We start from the raw sequence: 16383 nt of genomic DNA, 5'->3' as shown, positions 1-16383 counted from the left end.
AGAAGTAAAATTATATGCCTTTTGATGCTCTAATTATGTGCGTTTATTCGAATTTGATTTTCAATGAAATTTTCGATTCAAACTGTGCATGTTTCCAACCATGCTTGTTTGCATGTCGTATAAATTTCGTCATATCTTGGTATGTTGATTTCTAGTGCACAACACAATTGCAGGGCTAGTGCTACTGAATCTACTGTTCCAATAAATTTATTCAATTGATAGGCTCTATTCGACTTCTCGCTATATTTGAAGAGTTGTATGCAATAAGGTTCAGAGTTACACAACTACCTTTTGCCTGAAACGGACTTTTGACTCGGAATATTGTTCAAAAGTCTTCCATCACGGTCGTGATGGAAGACTTCCTCATCCTGTTGACCGTCTTGCAAATCTTACGCGCTACGTTCCTGATAGTATCTGCTTGTCGTACTCATATTTTTTACGGCTGTTGTAAGTTCACTATTCCATTCTATTATTCGTTTATTTGATAAGGCTCGTTTGCGTTAGCTTAAAGGTGCCATTTTTCCATTGTTTTACATTTTGAATTTCTTAAAACTAGGAGGCTACACATTTCAAAACACTGATAGAATATATTCGTAAATCGCTAGGCATTAGTTTCGTACAGAAAATTTTCATAAAATATACGAATTTTTCGTACATATCATGAATCGTTCGTAGTTCTATTGAAACACATTTTTTGTTACTAATTTTTCGTGAAAACCACGAAACGACTTTCGTTGGCTTATTACGAAACAGCTTCGTTCGGCAAACGAATTGTTCGCTGTTATATACGAATATCTTTATAATATTTACGAGCATTATTCGTCAAACAGTCAACGTCAAAAAGCTTCAATATGGAGTTATTGTTGCTATACGTCAGATAATTGTTGATCATAACGACGGTCTCAGTCTGACTATTTAGTAGCCGTATCCATGTTCGTCAGTTTCAGAAAGATTCCCTGAACTTCTTTCGCTTCCAGTTGTTGCAGAATCCGGAGCAGTACAGATTCAGTCGAGCCATCGCGAACTGCTCGTTGGATTTGTATGAATTAGTTTAAGCTTTCTCTGTCGGAGCAAAGCCAAAATAATATGCTACCTAATATGAAAACTTCTTTTAGATGAACGAAATGAATTTGTGGACCAATGAGATTGTTCGTAATATACACAAACGTTTATTAAAATAAACAAAACAATTCGTTTCATTCACGAAAAATAATGTCGTTTTCAACGACAACATTCGTGCAATGTACACTAAATAAGTAAAATTTATGAAAAAATTCGTTTATCAAGCGGCCATTTCTTCATACCACAATAAAATCGATTTTGCCAGATCTGTTTTTTTAATTAAAAAAAATCGGTGTTGTCAAACATCGATCCTAAAAGATCGAAGGCAAAAATATGAGGAAAATAAATACGAAAACTTTTCTAATATGAACGATATGAATTCGTGTGACCAACGAAGTCGTTCGTAATATACACAAACATTTATTGAAATAAACGATTCATTTCGTTTGATTCACGAAAAATAATGTCGTTATCAACGATAACATTCGTGCCATGTACACTAGATAAGTAAAATTTACTAAAACTTTTGTTCATCAAGCGTCCATTTCTTCACACCATAATCTTTCTAGTCCTCAATAATGATGAACAGGTTGAAATAGAATAGAATTTACCAGATCGATCTCTTTAATTAATAAAAAATCGGTGCTGTCAAACATTGATCCTAAAAGATCGCATGCGACCAACAAAATCGTTTGTAATATACATAAACGTTTATTAAAATAAACGAAACATTTCATTTCATTCGCGAAAAATAATGCCGCTATCAACGATTACATTAGTGCAATGTACACTGAATAAATAAAATTTACGAAAACTTTCGTTCATCAAGCGGTCATTTCTTCATACCACAATAAAATCGATTTGGCCACATCGATTTTTTTAAATAAAAATAAATCGATGTTGTCAAACATCGATCCCAAATGATCGACTAAAAATAATAAAATACTAATAAATACGAAAACTTTTGAGCATGAGCATGAGCATGAGCATGATGACCGCACAATTCGTACTAGCTCCGAGTATACGAGACCGTGTATACCTCTGCATCTCCACGTTTGCCACGGGAAGGAGTTTTTGTTAGTGGGATGGGGTAAAGCGTTACACAAATCTGGATTCACCTTGATAAGTGATACGATTATGCAACTCTCAGAGATGTTATCATGTATTTGTTGTTCTGGGCAGCCGGATGCCGAGAATTTATGATCGATTTATCGTTTGTTGAATTAATTCGGAAATACTTGATTTGTAAAAAATGCAACTTCAACTCCGGGCAACCGGTTGCCGGGAGTGTTGCCTATACTTGAATGAATCAATTTTTTTCAGATGGCAAGCACACGAATTTATTCTTCCTTGTTTCATCCTTCCGGCAAAACACGACCGATCAAGAAAAATACAATATAACATAAAGCCTAGATCAAGATTTCGTAACATAACATTTATGGATTACCATCATTGATACTACTACAAGTAATGAAACGACAATTATATACATTGCTTTTTCTTCACGAACGATTTAATAAAATACAGACTTTCATGCAATCGATATTCGCGCGGGTTTTTATGCTAGCTGGAATGCATTTTGAGCGGTATAAAGCAAGCACCACCTAATTCCCTGAAACGACCGACTTTGTATGTCCGATATACAACCGATGACGCGCGCTTTTTTACACTAGCTACTCCGAATTGAGGCAACACCGAAGGCAAGGAGAAGAATGCAATCTACTGATTGAAGCTAAAATAAGCAGAATATGTAAAAAATGAAGTTCTTGTCTTTTCTCAACACAATACTAATATTATAATTAATATTCAATATTGTATGTTACATCTATAATCAATCTGTTACATATATAATTCAGAATGAAACAATTTCGAAAAATGTTATATAATTTCAGTGAGCATAAGCGTTATTGAAGAAACATGGAATACTATACTGATCATATCAACGAAATACTCGAAAGCATTAATTATCTCGGCAATCGCAATACCTATTCCACATGGGTCTAAAGAGCATACCTTACACTGTCCATCTCCCTCCCCCGCATTTCGCCGTGATTTCCATGTATACTCGGGCATACACCTCCAATAACATTCAATGAGTGGACAGACCGAACACGTTCAATGAACAAAATTCACAGCAGAAGAAAAGAGAGGCAAACAGAGCAATACCTCATCGATGAACAAAAAGAGCTCCTCGTGTATTCACTAGCAGCTTATCCATGGCAGGCAATACAAACTGTTGGAAGATGCAACACATTCATAAGCTTTTCCGTAACAGAAGGTGAAAACAGCGAAAATGTCAACACTACACGGGGAACTTTATTCAGTCATCAACAGCAAACCCCTCCATCTATTCCCCGTGACTCAACGCACTACACAAACTCGGTCCATCCACCTCCCAAACGCTCACCAGAAATATATGCAGGAAAACTCACAAAAATCACAATAGAATAAAAGAGACAGGACAGTTAACAGAAATCAAGCAAACCCTGCATATCCCCGTCCCTCAGCGTACACTGCACGATTTAAAAACCAATGAGAGAATCAGTGCAGAGAAAGACGGTGGTGATCTAATTTCTCTTTGCCAGGATGGCACTATTCCAATTAGAAAGACAATAAACCTATCGGAAGAAACAAGCCGCCATCCACACGATGGCTGTCGGACCTACAAAGTCCAACAACTGGCAAACAGACTCCAATCGACCCCAAACAGTGTATGTGTGTGAGATGAACTTCGTAATTTTACTATATATTCCATGGTCGGTTCACACATTAAAAACATTCTAGCTTGGTGCGATAATATACAGAATATGAAGGGCATTGCAGATTAAAATATGAAAAAGGATAACTTATCTTGATTCCAACGGGAAGAAGCATCCGTTTAGAAATTCCTAAGCATCCACACCCTGCTGCCTCACAAGCCATATTCACTATGTAATGCTCCGTATCTATATACTTTCCCACTACAACACAACCAGCTATATCATTCCACTAAGACGAACGATTTTAACTGCATGTTTGCTTTCTCTAGCTTCTAGATCCTATTTTTCGAAACGTCACTATTCACTTCATTCCTCCTTGGGATTAACAGCAATAAGGCACAATAGAACTATTTTACAACCTATAAATTACTACTAACTGGAAAAGACATTCATACGGATGGCATAGTACCAATTTTTTTCCACAGAAGGAAACAATCGCGAGAGAGCTGTGCAAAACGATCCTCTCGCAATGACTGTCCAAAGCAAACTCCAAAAGTTAGCCGTACAAAACAAGCGTACAAAAAGTATAAAAGATATCCCAAATGAATGTGAAGAAATTCACTGAGAAATTCTAATGACAAGTTGGCATCTCCACTCTCCCTATCAGATACGTTTCCATGATTGGGTTAAATGTCAAATTGCAAACGACATGCTTAATAAATATAATAAACAAAACGATAAGGGCTTTTGATCCATAGGCGGCCCAGAAGAAGAATGGATGGGAGAAGAGCAATACCGGCAAAGACCGACTATTATATGAGCGGTTCACGCTCGAAAGAGTGACGAGAGTACTGCACTGGATGATTTTGAAGAAAGGACCAGGGGTGCGATTTTACGAAGTTTTAGCTTCCGAAGGCCCTACATTTTCTGACAGAGTGAAGTTCTGGAATGTTGAATTTTTTCATTGTTTAGGAAAGCAAAAGTAGTACAGAGGTAGTGTCAGACCTTCATGAGACCTAACGAAGTCACTTTTTCAGGTATTCGTCAATACAGATTTGTTGGTAGACGGTTCAGATTTTATTAAAAATATACATAATTTGACACATCTACAGATCGCTTGCAACATAAAAAAACTGTTTGTGCAATTCGACAGATTCATCTTAGGCCAATTCAATAAATTTCCTAAATGAAAAATTACCTTTTTTAAAGCGGTTCTTTAACCAAAGCTTTGGAAGTTATACCTGGGCGTAGAAGAGCCGGTATATTAATATATATTGTTACTTAGTGTAGAATTAGACTTCATCCTTTACGGCTATTATACAACCGCCAGAAGAAACCTAAAACGTTGGTACACTAAATGATTCACTAAATACCGAATGGATAAAGGCTATGATGCAAAACCTTAAGGTCCGTGCAGTCTTCGGTACGGAGCAATTCATTGACCTAGGAACTCCTAGCACGTTGTTAGTCGCCTCTTACGACATGGGAGCAGCTTCCCAGAGGTTCTATTCTTGGCTGAAATAGTGCAAAAGGATTTCAGCCCGCCGGACACCACACGGCTTCTAATAAATACGAAAAACTTTTCTAAGATAAACTAAATGAATTCGCGCTACCAACGAAATCGTTCATCATATACATAAACATTTATTGAAATAAACGAATCATTTTGTTTCATTCACAAAAAATAAAGTCGTTATCAACGTCGTCCTGCAATGTACACTAAATATGTAAAATTTATGAAAACTTTCATTCATCAAGCGGCCATTACTTCAAACAACAATCTTTCTAGTCCTCAATGGAGGTGAGTAGGCTAAAATAAAATTGATTTTGCCAGGTCGAACCTTTTAATTAGTTAAAAAAAATCTTTGTTGTCAAACATCGATCCAAATATATCGATTGAAAAAATAATATGCTAATGAATACGAAAACTTTCCTAAAGCAGAGCATGCACCTCTTGCGAAATGAGGTCGCGAAATATTTTTCCTTCTTCCGTGCGGAATTTTGACATTTGCTCGCGAAAACTAGTCTGTGTGTTTGCTGTTAGATGTCGCTTTTGATAACTGAAAAACGACATCAGCTGTTGTTTGTTTATTTCTTTTTTATATTTCTGCTGTCATTTGAATGTTTTAAATTATGTATTTTATTAATTCATCACTGATATGTATGAAATCGGTAACAATTGTAAACCTATTTTCCATTCGTGAAGCTCTCAGGGAAGTGACGTACTCAGCGTGAATCACATTTCGAGCATGAAGAATCATGGGCCCTATTCTCACAGTCACGTCACCTAGTGACTAGAACAAAATTTCCTTCTAAACACTAGGTGACGTGACTGCGAGAATAGGGCCCCATAATGCTTATTTGTGACGGTTCCGGACTAGGGGCAGATCACTTGTGATGCATTTTTAAAAATCAGCGAAATTAAATGCATTTGAGGGATGAGTGTGTACCTTAGCCGCGATCGGTTCGACTGTTTTGGAGCTCCTCGCTAGTCGGTTCAAAATCGTAGTTTTTCGGTACAGATTATCAAACAAAAGTGTTTTTAAATACGAAGAACAACTCGGTGAACAGTTTTCGTAAATCGGAAGTGGAATTCAGTGATTTTTTTGGAGTTTTTCATCCCGGCGTAAAGTGATTCAAAGCCACACAGCATTAGTGTCAAAAGTGCTCCCCCCGCTATACGGGCCGTCTATTCTTGATGCGGAGAAGAAAAAAGTGTTTTAGCAACGTAAATAATAATAGTGGAGATTAAAAACTCACAAAAAAGTGTTTTTCCTAGTGATAAATATTTCCCAAAAAGTTAAAATTTTTCGGCGTCACTTGGTGAAGAAAGTGGCGATTCCAAATTATCAGCGCGTCACCCGTAGCTATCGCCCGATAGGTGTCACACCAATTTCTTAGTTCCACATTCGGAAACCTGCAAGTCAGTTTTTCTTTTTCTTCTGACATTTTCCAAACCTTTTTCGGGTCAGGACCACGTACGTGGCCAGTGGAGTCTTCTGTATCTGCTGCATGCATACTGTTGTTCATAAATTACGCTGTACTTGCAAACGTGAGAAAGAGAAAGGATTGCTCGGGCTGTTTGATGCGTGAGAAAGAAGCTGGAGATTTTAAGGATATCTGGAGAAGGTTTGGAATGGGATGAAAAATGGATAAGCAAGTATCAGTCACTCGCGTAAGTAGGAGATGAGGAAGGAAATAGAAAAACTGGTATATTTTTCTACGGACGTATTTTAATTTATATATACAAAAATCAAATAAATCCATTAAATACGCGTCGATTTCTTACCTCATGTAAGGAATCGAAAGTCTTATTGTAATGTTATAATCCATTTGATACAAACATTACAGTAAGGCGGGGCTGGTTGATGGAACGATGACCTCGGAACATGTCTGGCACTGTACACGAAATGGGTCATCGGAAAGTCAATTGAGCTAACACCTACCTAAATCCTTGAACCAAGTTATTTGCATGGATATGTTAAAATACATGCAAACATCTTTTTTCTGTAAATCACTACCAGCTAGTGGGAGTTAGGATGGTTAACACACACACACACATCAGCGAAATTAAATGCATTTATTTCCATCAAAATAGAAATTCATAATGTATTTTGCGTTGCGTGCAATGTTGTTTGCGTTGCGTGTAAGACGTCAAAACCCTACAGAAAAACTAGCCCTACATTTAACAAAACGTCGAACAAAGTGGATCAGCGTAGGACGTTTGTTAAACAAACTTTTCTGCGAGGGAGTGCAAAGCTGATGCAAAAATGGAAATTAAATGCATTTTTTCTTATTTGATGCAACTTTGTTATACATTCTTAGAGTGATCTGCCCCTAGGTTCCGGATGTCTCGGGGAAGTACAGTCTGACCAATTTAGACAGCACAATTCCTGCAATCGGAAATTTAAATCATTGGCTGGTCATTTTCTATCTAAATTGGCTGCTTCTACCGGTTCTAGAAGACCCAGGAAAATGATCGAAATTCGCTCAAACCAAATCTATTGTAATTGTCCGAATCGTAAGTCTAAATCGGCGTTTGACCATTAAGAAGCAAATCTGATTGCCTTGCCCGCCTTTACCGCTTTCACAAGTCTCGAGGAAACTACCTTTCGAAACACGTTTCGGAATCCGGAATGGATTACAGCGCAAATATAACAACCGACTCCGACTCAATCGGTTTCAGGTCGAACCAAACCCTAGGCTTTAAACTTTGGCTGACGTTAAAAATCGACTATGATAACAATGGCTACTACTAAAGGTTCTGGAAGTCTCAGGGAATGCTACCAATAATCAGTACGGATACAAACCTATTTTTGGTATAGCAATTGTGAGAATCGTAATTGAAATTTATTGCCATAAGTAATTCGTGGTAATTCTTATTGCATGAAACACTAGAGAAGGTTTAAGGAATCCTGGGAAAGTGTTCCATGGTCTGAATCGTGATTCCAAATCACTGGATTATATTATATAACTAAATTGGTCACTTAACGAAACCGAAGGTCAAACGAATCGTCAACCAATCGGATCAACAACTGCTGTACTTCAAGAATACCGTTTGTGCTAAAGCACGTTTACTTAATCACCAGGCTGTTTTTTGTATGTTAGACGGTGGGTGTCGGTGTGTGTGTGAATGATCACGTTTGCGACCAGGTTTGTATTATCGCGAAGTTCTCAAGCGTTGCTATGTGATGTGCGCATTTTTGTGACGTTTGTGTGACGAGTCTAGTAGTGCATTCATCATCATTGAGTGTTGTATATCAAATATAAAACATTGATCATTAAATACTAAATATCACCCATTGAATATGAATATTAAACATTGAATATTACATTTTATATATTAAATATCAAATGTTAAATATTAAATAATAAATATTAAATATTAAATATAAAATAAAAAACATAAAATATTAAATACTAAATATTAAATACACTGAAGACCCGATTTTATCAGCCCCCTCATATGAAAATTGATGGTTGGTAGTTTGATGGGCTCTAGCAGTCGAACCAAGTTGAATTCGAATAAATCCTTTCTTGGGCATATATTTCTTGTCTTAGGGGTCCAAAATATCCAAAAAAAAATCTGATTTTTTTTAAATTTTGCGCTGTCAAACCCGCTTAAGGAAAATTTAACCTAAATAATCAGAAAGGATTGTGAGACATCTACACTGATAAAGTATAAATGAATAATAAATAAATATATAGAGAAATTAATACATCAATAAATAATTAAATTGGTAAATAAATTAATGAATAGTTTCTCGGTTTATAGGCATTAACATAAACATTTCACATATGTTTCAGCACATATCGAGGGACGATGGTTTCGTCTAGCACATTATGCAAAGAACGAAGGGGCGAATGTTTAAGCGGCTTGGTTTATTACAGAGTAAAAAGTAAACAAAGAGAATAACATTGTTACTTACGATACGACCTAATGAAAATTTTCCCCAGGAATAAATGAACATATAAGTAAATAATGAAGGAATAAATAAATGTATAATATATTAAATTCAAACCCAGTCGCTTTCGTGTTGAATCGCTTCAAAGCATATATCAGTTAAGATATCTTTTTGTGTTTTTATAGCTATGTTTTGTCTTCTTGGAATTTTTTATTCACATGATAATGAGCAAAATATTTTTCATCTTCTGCTTCAAGGTTAGTCTTTCAGATAATTTTTCACCGCTTTCTCTACTGGCCGTTCAACGACAAAATAAAATAAAAAAACAAAGTCGGGTTCTTAAAAGTCCATTTAACTGAAAGTTTTAACCATTAAACATGCGCTATACAATCCTTGAATTACATCCTATTTCTAACAAATGCACATTTAGCGAAAGAGAAACTTTGCTCTTCAACGTAAGGAAACGAACTCTACCAAGCATTTAAAAAGGGCTTATCTGCAAAACGTAAACATTGAGAAAATTGTCGAAGGTCAGATTCATTATAATCCTATTAGGAAAATTGTTACTATTTTATTTCATTTGATTGCGCATATTGCTACTACTTGTATTACTGCCGCAAGAAGCATAATTGCCCCATGTGTATAGGGATTCCCATAGCACATGGGACAGTTATACTTCTAGCGGCAGTATACCTCACACAAAAAATGCTGTTCAAGTCTGATATTACACCGAAAGTTAGACGAATTAACTGAATTCTAATTTGATAGTCAGATTGACCCCACTGAACATCATAAAATCCGATTGGCCCTGTATGTAAATTATGGAAAAGATGTTATAAGTCTTTTACAATCAGTTATAATACAATAATATGTTATAATCCATTTAAAACGAGTGTATTGCTAGTTAGGCACTTCAGCCAGTTAGGTCCTTTCATAATCAGTTCGGTCATAAAAATCAATTAGGCACTTTTATAAATTGTTGTAAAATCGCTATCAAAATTCTTCATAATCAAATGTTGCGTTATGTACGTGATCGGGTAGATATTTGTTAATGGAAAAAATGAAAATTCGATTTGTTACATTTTGCAGTTAGGCCCTTTTCAAATGTTTGGATAGAACTGGGTAGAATTAAATTGTAATTGGAAATTTATTAGCTTACGATACCCTTTTGGTTACATTTGTATACCTTATGTCAGGTCAAGGAAGAAAAAAAAATTTAAAAAAATATAGAATTATAAATTCAGAATCAAAACAAGTATGATCCAAAAAAAAGCTCCTACGCCTTTCACCAGTAGCTGGTCGAAAACACTTTACGATCCGATGTTTTCAATTTCGTCCGAGTCCTCCGCGTCTAGCAACTGAATCTTTTTCCGGAAGCGTTTTTCGATTGATCTGCAAATCATCATGCTTCGATCACTGCCCACTAGGTTGATGCTGATTCCGTTCTGTTAAAGAAGCGGGAAGAAATACAATCTATAGGATCACAAGAATGAGTCACACTTACCAATTCTACCGGTGCGTCTAATTCGATGTAGATACGTTTCGTAATCGGCTCGTCCCTGCTGATCCATCGGCAGGTCGAAGCTAACGACAATGGTCACCTGTTCGACGTCGATACCTAAGACGAAATACGACGATCGGTAATCGAACGCCTTTGAGTATAGACGTGTTTTTACGGTCCGCAGTTAATTGTTATTTATTTATCTTTCTACCGTCGCGCGTGTGTTCAATCCTATTAAACAACGGTTATCATAATGAGCTGCAGTGTGACATCTTGTAATATCAGCGATGATCGTTTCTTGTGGCAGCGTGAATTCTGCAGAAAATGTTATCATGCAGCTTGTGTAGGAGTCCAGCGAAATCAAGAAGAATTTATCTCGCACTTCATGATTCCCCTGTGTGCAGATTGCCAGCATAATCTAAAGATAGGCATAGACACACGAAAAGTGCTGTACCAACAGGAAAAATTATTTGAATCTATAACTACGCAAACGGACTGCAACTTACAAATAGCAGCCGACATAAAAAGTTCAATTCAATTGTTGACTTATTCGAAAATGTTGAGCTGCAGCTTAAAGAATCAGTGGCGAATGTGAACATAAACACATCGTCGCAAGTGGCAAATGCTGTATCGGCACTATCGCAGGCCATTGACAGTAATTCTTTTAATAAGGCCGATGAGCTGGTCACGCTGAAAAACCATATCACATCACTATTCAACATATCTATGGGATCCACAAAAAACACATTGAAGAGTATGTAAATGATCTCACTGCCGATTTGACCAGAGAATTAAAAAAAATCTGCAGCGAAGTTCAGAACTTGAGCACCCTTACCATAGATATGGCAGCTCATTGTAATGAACACTACCTGAGTGAATCGCGTCCTACACGTGAAGTTTTAGACGAAGTGAAAATTATAACAAATTCAGTTGGCAGTGACATTCTCAAAGAAGTACAATCTCTTGCCGGCTCAATTAACACTTTGGATAGCAGTATACGCGATGCTTGTTTGCCACCAGCGGGCCCCAGCTTGATGGACGAATTAAATGCCCAATCAACAAAATCGGGTGACTCAGGTCACCGTTCCACTGCCGAAGCCACTGAAGGGTGGCGCTTTTTGGGTTCGAAGAAAGTGTGGCGCTCTGACTGGACGGAGTACGACACACGTAATCAGCGTAGAATTCAACAGATGAAGGATAGGGCGATGGCACGAAGAAAAGCTAATAAAAAGCAGTTGCATCGGGTAATAAATGATCGCAATAAAAACAGACAGCAACGTAGCCGTACTAATGAGACAAATAAACATCAGATATCCAGAAGCAGTTATTATAACTATAACCTCAATGACAACAACAATAGCAACAATAATCGTAACAACAATCGCAACAACAATAGCAGCAATAATCGCAACGACAACAACAATACGCAATGCGGTCGTCCAACAGCTGGCAACTCTCTTCCCCGGGACAAGGATCTACTTGCGGCGGCAAGGGTGCAATTCTCTAGGCCTCCGTTTGAAAATCAGCGTGGTATCAGGTTTCAACGTGGTGAAACACTGAATCCATACCCGGTTGTACATCAATTTAACTCAACTTTCGCACCAGATAGGTTTGTAACCCCCGTCCTGACGAATTCCTTTTCTCAGCGCTGTTCAGCTTGTTCCTGTGAGCATTCGTGTTTTCGTCCAACCTAACGCACTCTTCAGAGGCAGACCATGACGAACCGGTTACGGATGAAAACGGATCAATAGTTTTGCATGATATTTCTAAGTATGACAAATTGCCATTAACTTTATCAGAAACGCTTTCAGAAATTTTGATATATTGTCAAAATTTTAATCGTATGCAGAGCGCATCTAAAATGAGCAAAATCTATAGTAATGTATTGAGCTCCTCTTATTCTGTTATTTTAGGCACTGAAACAAGTTGGTACGATATCAACAGAAATCAACAGAATTGCTATCTTGACCTTTTATTTACAAACACTCAGGATGATTTCTGTGTATCTGAATCTTTGGCTCCTTTGTGGAAAAATGAAGCTTTTCATACTGCTATTGAATTTTCTTTGTTCATCCATAAAAATCAAGAACCCAACGTCTATGACTTTGAGGAAGTCTTTGAATACCATAAAGCTAATTATGACAATATCAGACGGAAGGTAGGTAATGTCGACTGGCAAAATACTCTTAGGAATGAAGCGAATATTGAAACCGCCCTGGACGTATTTTACAAAATTATTTTCGAAATTATTCATGAAGAGGTGCCCATTAAGAAGAAAAGACGACACGGTAGCTCGAAGCATCCTATTTGGTACAATAGGCAAATTAAAAATCTGAAAAATAGGAAACAAAAAGCCTACAAGAAAAATCAAAATAACGAGCACTTGGAACAATATCTCGACATTTGCGATAAACTAAATATTGCCATAGATTCTGCACTTGCGGATTACAACTCCAAAACTGAACAGCAGATTAAATCCAGTCCAAAGAATTTTTTTAACTACGTCAAAACTAAATTAAAATCAGACAATTTCCCATCAACAATGCACTTGGATGACAACGTACATAATAGCCCGAAAGAAATCTGCAACCTATTTGCAACATTCTTCCAAGAAATATATACAACTTTTTCTGAACAAGACCGCGATCGCGATTATTTTGCTTTTCTTCCAGATTTTCCTATGGATATTGGTGTCAGTCATGTCATAGTGGAGGACATTTTCAATGCTCTAAACCATTTGGATTCATCAAAAGGTGCTGGCCCTGATGGAATTCCACCATTATTTATGAAAAACCTAGCAACCGAGCTTACAACTCCATTGTTCTGGGTCTTTAATATGTCTTTACAATCTGGAGAGTTTCCCAAAACGTGGAAGAGTTCTTTCTTAGTACCTATATATAAATCTGGGAAAAAATCTGACGTTCGCAATTATCGTGGAATAGCCATAATCTCCAGCATCCCGAAACTTTTTGAATCAATCATTAACGAAAAAATATTTCTTCAAATAAAAAACAGAATTACTAACCTTCAACATGGCTTCTTCAAAGGTCGTTCGACCTCAACAAATTTACTAGAATTTATTAACTATTCACTGATTGCAATGGACAATGGAAACTACGTGGAAGCACTTTACACAGACTTTAGTAAAGCATTTGATCGAATCGACATCCCAATGTTACTTTATAAATTAAAAAAGATGGGAATTGAGCCTGAACTGCGTACGTGGTTAGAATCATATCTATCCAACCGCCAGCAAATAATCAAATTCAAAGGAAAGCAATCTAATCCAATTGAAGTCACCTCAGGAGTTCCACAAGGCTCTCATTTAGGACCTCTATTGTTTATTTTATATGTGAACGATATTTCCTTCCTTCTCAAAAAACTGAAAGTACTAATCTATGCCGATGACATGAAACTTTACTTGGAGATAAGAAATGCCGAGGATATTGATACATTCCAAAACGAAATTCTAGTTTTCCACACGTGGTGTCAAAAAAGCCTCCTACAGCTAAACGTGAAAAAATGCAATTCAATCACATTTAGTCGAAAACGACAAACATCGAATGTTGTGATTACCTTAGGAAGACAGACTGTAGCAAAATGTGAAAGAATTAGGGATTTAGGCGTTATATTAGATTCCAAGTTAAATTTTATTGATCATTATAACACAATTATTCACAAAGCTAACAACATGCTCAGTTTTATAAAACGCTTTAGTTATCATTTTGTAGATCCGTATACAATCAAAACATTATATATTGCTTATGTTAGGTCGATATTGGAATATTGCAGCATCGTTTGGTGCCCTTTTTCAAGCACACATGAAGAACGAATAGAATCTGTCCAAAAACAATTCATATTATTTGCCCTTCGTAAACTAGGTTGGATAGCATTTCCTCTGCCATCTTATGAAGCACGCTGCATGCTTATCAATATACAAACATTTCGTTCATTAATAATATCGTCTCGCATCGTATTGATTCAGCCGAAATTTTATCCAAATTGAACTTTTATGCACCTTCTCGACAGCTACGAAACCGAAGCATATTCTCAATAACTCCATATCGCACAAATTATGCAAAATATGGCCCTATAAATCGAATGATGGCTGTTTATAACCGCTATTGCGAATCAATTGATTTTACAATGTCCAAACTAAAACTCACACAATATTTTATACATAAAAGAAATTCCAATGCATAAGAAAATGATTCTGTAAAAGCTGAAATTGTTTTATTTATAATAAAATTACGTATATATATATTTTAGTAAATAAGAAAAATGTAAACATTACTGTAACTATACCAGTCTACATCGATTGACGAAATAAATAAATAAATAAAAATAAAAAGAAAGAATCTCTCCGTAACCTGGTGCTGTAGCCAGAATCAAGTGGTGGAACTTACCCCTGGACAAAACGTTCGTTATAATCTACCTTCTCTAGTCCGGTTCGGAATCGATCCAGAGTGTCCAACCGTTGCTCCACCGTTAGATCACTGGACAGTACCGCTACCGAGTGACCATCCTGGGACATCCTGCCGGTCAACCAACCGGCCGTTTTGTGTACCTGTTTCGATCGATTAACAGTTCTGAAAATATGTTTACTTGGAGTTTACAACTGTCCTATACCTCATATGACAGAAAATTATCGCTTGTCCGACGGTAATCACACAATTTCTCGTCCTGGTTGCGGCACTTGACGTAGTACTGTTTGATGTTATTGAGTGATTCTTGCTCCCGCGCCTGCCGAATGACGATCGGATTGGGTACGATGTACTCGGCAAACTCCATCACCTCGCACTCGTACGTGGCCAAGAAGAACACCGACCATAACACCCACCTCGTCCAGTACAAAAAGGGAAAACTAGGTCGTACGCCCTGAACTTTATACCCCAGTCCATTAGCTTGCCGGGTGTTCCGATGATGATATGATTAGTCAGCTTCGCCCCTTTGACGGTCTCCTCACCGCGAACGGCGTAAGGAAGTTTGATTTCCGGACAAAACTTTGCCATTTTTGCAGCTACTTCCCCCTTCTGAATTGCCAGCTCATACGTGGGGGAAAGGCAAATCACCTGCAGATAGTTTTTTAATTGATGGACTCAACTGAGCATTGCCAGCACGAAAGCAGCGGTTTTTCCTGTTCCCGACTGACTCTGGGCAATTATATTCCGTGGCGGACCAGCCAACAGAGTAGGTAGAGCCATCTCCTGAATCTTGGAAGGGGCGTTGACTTCCTGAAGTAATTCCGGCTTCATGTGCAAAGCTTCGAAAGTTTTAATCAACCAACCGGCGAAGAAGAATCCTTCCGCCGCACCTCCAGATCCAGCTTGATTCTACTAGACCTTAGCGAACATCTTTCATTAGCAAACTTGCATCCGCCGGGCTAAAAGATTAGTCATGGATAATTTTAAAACTGATACTAAATATTTCGGGAGAAAATTTAGAATAGAACGTAAGCAACAATGAGATTCTCTTTGGGGTCTTTCTCTTCTGTTTATTACTCGGTCGTTTAAATATTTAGTACTCAACTCGTTGCCTAATATTTTAGTAAAAACCATCGGCTATGTACTGGAAAATTAGTTCAGTGTTATAGTGACGTTATAATAATCGAAAGAGAAAGTAAACAACGAGAGGCTCTCAATGTTCCTTATGTCCTGATCAAAATTTTCTGCAGATTTCGACTTACTTGAATGCCCCTGCATCTTCCGCGGAGGAA

The 16383-nt window shown here is 37.2% G+C and overlaps 1 pseudogene; it reads right to left on the bottom strand.

Moving 5' to 3' along the window:
- Positions 1 to 10579: 10579 nt before the first annotated feature.
- Positions 10580 to 16049, bottom strand: LOC131687502 (DEAD-box helicase Dbp80-like; annotated as a pseudogene).
- Between the last annotated feature and the right edge of the window lie 334 nt (positions 16050 to 16383).

Source organism: Topomyia yanbarensis, chromosome 3, assembly GCF_030247195.1.
Source record: "Topomyia yanbarensis strain Yona2022 chromosome 3, ASM3024719v1, whole genome shotgun sequence".
NCBI classification, from domain to species: Eukaryota; Metazoa; Arthropoda; class Insecta; order Diptera; family Culicidae; genus Topomyia; species Topomyia yanbarensis.
Note: the sequence above shows the minus strand (reverse complement) of the source record. Positions and strands in the feature narration are given on the sequence as shown.